Below are 6,370 nucleotides of genomic sequence, written 5' to 3'. Positions count from 1 at the left end.
TAAGTTTTATTGTTGTTTTTAAAAATATTTTATTTATATATTTTAGAGAGGAGAGATTGTGGGGGGAGGGGCAGAGGGAGAGGGAGAGGGTGAGAGAACACATTAAGGAGACTACCCACTGAGCACAGAGCCTGATGTGGGGCTCTATCCTAGGACCCTGAGATCATGACCTGAGCCAAAATCAGGAGTTGGATGCCCAACCACTGAGCCACCCATGTGCCCCAGTCCTCAGTTTTTTCATCTTTTATTAATTCTTAGGGTTTCTTTCTTTTTTTTTAAAAAAAGGTTTATTTATTTATTCATTCATGATAGAGAGAGAGAGAGAGAGAGAGAGAGAGAGGCAGAAGACACTGGCAGAGGGAGAAGCAGGCTCCATGCCGGGAGCCCGATGCAGGACTCATTCCTGGGACTCCAGGATTGCACCCTGGGCTAAAGGCAGGTGCTAAACTGCTGAGCCACCCAGGGATCCCCAATTCTTAGGGTTTCTATGGCCAGTGTGGCAAGTTTCCTTTGATAGAAGAGATGGTCAATTTCTCCAGATGGTCCTGCCTCTTCCCTCCTGAGACCATACTTCTAATACCAACCAACCACAACTTCTCTGTGGATTATTTTTTGTTTTGGGAAGGCTCTGAAATGGGACAGAAGAGGAGCATGAGTTAAATGATGAGCATGGCTGCTTTGCATTCTTGTTTGAAAATGAGTCCCCATTCTATTTCTTATTTCAATTTATGCTTAGCTATGTTAGAGAATATCAGAAGTCAGGCGGTGAGCAAGGATGACAACATTAAATCTTTCAAATAATAGAAAATCAGCAAGACAAAAATGTCCTCAAATCAAAAGTCCAATTACTAAAGTTTCTTTCCTTTAAATAAATTTAAGTATAAAGCAATAAGAGCTCTTATCAACTTGTCATTCTGCTCAGTTTCAGAGGAGTCTCTCTCAGACTGGATAGAATCAATTTCCTCACCATTGGCATTTTCCCACTAGAATGGCTATTGTTTGCTGTGAGAGTTATCAGCACCGTAAACTACATACTTGCTCTTTCATGGCACACAATTGCATTTTACTTTGCAACAGCCTTTGAAATTAGGCCTTGTCATATGACTCACACTGACCAGTGAAATGTGAGTTGAAATGATATGTTACCTCCTGGTGGAAAATTTATGAGCCCGTGTGCACTTTGCTCTCTACTTCTGCCCTGGCACTTGTGGAAGTATTGGGTTGAGATGGAACATGTAACAGACGAGGTCCCTGGTTTATTATGCTAAGCAGAATCCCCCTGCTGACTATAATAGACATGTAGTGTGGACTGAAAAATAAACTGTCATTTTTACAAAACTATGTTTTGGAATTGTTTGTTACTACCTAATAATCTAGTTTATACTGACTGATACACTCTCTAAGGAATACTGAAATTGAGTTAATTCAATCTAGAATCTTTCTAAAAGCCCCATCTGTTAAGGTGTGTGAAATGTGACTAGTTCACATATAAATACAGTTATCAAGAAAAAAAATTTATTTTTTTATTTTTATTATTTTTTTTTAAAGAATTTTATTTTTATTTTATTTATGATAGTCACAGAGAGAGAGAGAGGCAGAGACACAGGCAGAGGGAGGAGAAGCAGGCTCCATGCACCGGGAGCCTGACGTGGGATTCGATCCCGGGTCTCCAGGATCGCGCCCAGGGCCAACGGAAGGCGCCAAACCGCTGCGCCACCCAGGGATCCCAAGAAAAAAAAAATTTAAAACCTAGTCAAATCCCTTGTCTCTTGAGTAGTTATTATAAGCCAGATGATTTTCCCAGAACCCTGAACTCAGTGTGTCCCTCACCGGACACTCAGTAGGATTGGAAGGAGGGAGAGAGACCGTGGAACACACATGTGCAAAGAGAAAGTCATCCTGGTCTTAGCCTCACCAGGATATTAGTCAGTCTGTGCCAGTTGCTTGGAGACCAAGGCCAATAAATAGAAACTCAGGAGAATCTTTCTCAAGAGATTAATTATGGATTAACTATGGCACGAGGCCCTGTGTTTGCTGCATCTTGGGGAAAATTTATCTATGCATAATGCATCCTGTCTCCGAGAATAGCTTTTGTAAAAATTTAGAAATTTATGAAAGTGATGTGCCCAAGCAGTTCCCTGTTCAACATATTCAAAATCTTCTTAGTCCTATCTGCCTTTTGAGGTCTGTGTTTCCACTACATTTAGGGTAGAACTAAATGTGAGCTCTATAAGGCATTGCCTCCACTTTCTTCAGTGAGAAGCATTTCTAGTCCTTGACTACAGTGGCTGTTTTCTTGGGCTCTTGCTTTGGAGTTGCCTCGGCTAAGGGTCTGCACACCAGGGTCTGTAAACAGAACCCAACCTACTGTCTGTTTTTTATACAGTAAAATATAAATTTATATTTATATTTAAACACAATTTATCACATTAATTAATATAGTCTGTTTTACATTTTAAGTAGTTGAAAAAATCAAAGGAATAATATTTTTGTGACACATGAAAATTACGTGAAATCAATTTTGATGTCCATGTACAAAGTTTTATAGGAGTACAACCACGCTGATTTAGTTCTGTATTGCCTGTGGCTTCTTTCACAGTTGAATAGTGGCAATTGAGACTGGATGGTCTACGAAGACTAGAATATTTATTAGTCAGCCATTTGTAGGAAGTTTGCTGACTGCTAGCCTAGGGAAACGAGTTTTGCCTCTTAGCCAATCCCTGACTTGAAACTCTTGTTAATGTGGCTGATGTATTCTTCGGGTCCCAGGGAAAATCAATACTTCTATAGTGAGTTCTAGCTTGGACCTTGTTTTTCCTGATTTTTTTTTTTTTTTTTTACTTTTTTCTGGGCTCGACTAACTTCTGATACTTCAGAGGAACAAAACCACTTCCTTCTTTGCCTATCTTTTTACTTTATTTTTCTTTTTCCTGGACCAATCATCTCTTCCTAACATATTCCTTTTAGATTTTTTACTGTGGCTTTTCTTCATAATCAGAGTGATGAGCTCAAGGAGTTATGCTCGAAGCATTCATTGTTGACATGCATCTTGTCTGGTTTCAACTTTTTAAAGTGTACAGTTTCATCTGGGCGATACTCTTCCATGAGATTAGCACCTGTCCAGGTCTAGACTCAATAGATGATCATCTTGCCTGGCTTCCCCTTAGCATGTTTCATTTTTTTCCTGCATCTTTAAGTCTTTTTTTAAAAAAATTTTGTTTATTTATGAGAGAGAGACAGAGACACAGGCAGGCTCCATGCAAGGAGCCGGAGGTGGGACTGGATCCTGGATCTCCAGGATCATGCCCTGGGCTGAAGGCAGCACTAAACCACTGGGCCACCCAGGCTGCCTGGCATCTCTAAGTGCTAACTATAAACCCCCTAGGCTTGTTTCCTCAGGATATAAGCAATTCTCGTGTCTCTTCTTAAAATACCATGTCATCTTGAAACCTACTCAGTAGATTTTAAGAATTCTGCCCTGGCAGTCTCAGTCCTCCCTCTCCAATCTGCCCACATATTCTATAATGACCTGGTGTAGCTTACACAACAGACATGTATTCTCTCACAATTCTGGAGGCCAGAAGTCGGAAACCGGAGTGTTGGCAGGAAGGAACCCTTCCAGCCTTGTCTCCGGCTTGTTGATGGCGGTCTTCTCTTTGTATCTCTTTACATCATCTTCTCTCTATGTTTACGTCTTGTGTCCTAATGTGACAGCAGTCATACTAAATCTTAATCTGGTACAACATGATTTTACTTTAACAGATTGTATCTGCAAGGATCCTATTTTCAGATAAAGTCACATTCTGAGGTAGTACTGGGGGTTAGGGCCTCAACATGTGAATTTGGTGGGGGGACACAACTCACTCAAGCTTCTCTTCCATACCTTGGCTCTTCTTTCTCCATTAGTTTTTTTTTGTACTCAGGGTAGCTTCTCTCTCCTGCTATCAACTCATCTTCTCGTTTTATAGCATCATTTTTATGGGCAGTTAGATTGGAACATATATCCTTTTATCTTTTTGGTGTTCTAGCTTGGCTTTGAAGATTTCTTATTCTCCTTTCATAGCAGTTTAACTTTTTCTCTAGGGTCTTTTCCTTTCTCATAAGGTCTTTTCCTTTCCATTCTCTTTTCTTCCTCTAGAGTCTAACCTGGTCAACTACTGTTCTTTTATTTTTTTCATTTTTCTGTCTTCTGTTCTCCCTCTGCTAGAAAAACTGAAGCATGTCCTTTAGAATCAATGCATTTCTTTTCTTATTTCCTGGGGAAAATTGATTCCCAAAGGCAATATGCCAGGCAGAGGCCTTTAACATTTTTTTTCATTTTAAAATTTAATTGGAAAAATGAAAAACAGTTGTGGTAAGATACACATTAAAAACTGTCTTAATCATTTTTTAAGTGTATGGTTCAAAATGTAAAATATATCAATGTTGTTGTGTTTAAATTATTTTTAACCTTTGGTTTACAATTTCATTGAGTTGTTTGTCTTCCTTATGCCAAGAAGATGACATATCTGTGATAGAATGGATACTTAGCTTCTTCTCTAAATTTTTATTATGAGAAATTTTAGATATGAAGAAAAAAAAGTTGAAAGACGTATGATGGACACTCATATACCTACATTCAACAATATTATTTAAGTGCATTTGATCTGTATTATTTATATGCAAAATATATATGTATTTTTGTGTTTATGAATGTATATATGTATGAAAAATATATTATTTTTTTGTACTGCCCGAAAGAAAATTACGGAAATAAGGAAACTTTGTCCATTATTTTTCATCATTTATCACATAAAAATAAGGATAGTCTCTTATAGAACCACAATAGCAGTATTGTACCAAAGAATTTCCTAATATCATCTAATATTCAGTCCATGTTCAAATTTCACCAAAATGTCTTTTATAGATTTTTTTTAGGTTGATTTTGAGAGCCAGCAAAGTTCATGCATTGCTTTCCATTTCTTTTCATCTACTAAGACACTTTTCACTCATTTGTATTTGAAGCCAAAATTTGAGTCTCTAAAATAAAAAATCCATAGTGGACATAGGTAAATTAACAAATTACAGTGGACAAACCAAATGATTTCAAGAGATTTATACTTAGTTCTTTCTTTGGTCCTAGAACTGTTACAAATCAAAATAAGATGGGAAGGAATAGAACCTGGGTCTGCTGAACCATTGCCACCTATTACTGACCAGTTGCTACAATTAGGAGGCTTTTGTGATCTATGTGCACTTACTGTCTTTTGTAAATTTAAACCCTAGTCTTAGGGACGCCTGGGTGGCTTAGCAGTTGAGTGTCTGCTTTCGGCTCAGGGTGTGATCCTGGAGTCCCAGGATCGAGTCCCATATCGGGCTCCGTGCATGGAGCCTGCTTCTCTTGTCTCTGCCTATTTCTGTGTCTCTCATGAATAAATAAATAAAATCTTAAAAAAAAATAATTCTTTGGGACACCTGGGTGGCTCAGTGGTTGAGAGCCTCCCTTCAGCCCAGGGCATAATCCTGGGGTCCTGGGATCTAGTCCCACATCGGACTCCCTGTGTGGAGCCTGCTTCTCCCTCTGCCTGTGTCTCTGCCTCTCTCTGTGTCTCTGATGAATAAATAAGTAAAATCTTAAAAAAAAAAACCCTAGTTCTACTGTCCTTTCTATGAAATAGGTTATCAGGAGCAAAATTATTCCATCAATGCATAATAATCTTGTACAATGAAGTTTTGTAAGTCTTACATGGTATGCAAATACTTTTTTCTGCAAACTAATGCATGATTCAGTCAACCCAATTGGAACTAAGTTTGCCAGAAGAAACTTCTTACTAACTTACAGTATAAATTGCTTTGTGTCTGTAAACGTCAGCCAAAATGTTGTATGTTGTAGCCCACAACAGTCATGAAAGTACTGAAGTCAAAGTCCTCCTATCTTCTTCTCTTCCATGTGTAACTTTTTAAAAAAGATTTTATTTGAGAGAGAGCACACAAGCAAGGAGGGGGTGAAGGGCACAAGGAGAGGGAGAAGCAGATTCTCTGCTGAGCAGGGAGCCCAATGCAGGGCTCGATCACAGGACCCCAAGATCATGACCTGAAGCCAAAGACAGACACTTCACTCACTGAGCTACCCAGGTGCTCTCCCCTACCATGTGTTATTTCAGTTGTCTCCATCTAGTGTGGTATTGATCTTACAAGAATTCCTGATCAATATGGCCATATATCAGGGTGGTATGAGAGTGATGATTAATTCCACCTCCTCCCTTACTCTTCTCAGAACTATTTGAGAAGTAGATTCAGAGGTCATTCAGGAGATGGGCATATCAGCCTTGTTATTGTAAAGTGGATTGGAAAATACAGTTGGATCCACCATTGGGCTTCCTCCCCCCAA

The sequence above is a fragment of the Vulpes vulpes genome, chromosome 10 (assembly GCF_048418805.1).
Source record: "Vulpes vulpes isolate BD-2025 chromosome 10, VulVul3, whole genome shotgun sequence".
Taxonomy (NCBI): Eukaryota; Metazoa; Chordata; class Mammalia; order Carnivora; family Canidae; genus Vulpes; species Vulpes vulpes.
Note: the sequence above shows the minus strand (reverse complement) of the source record.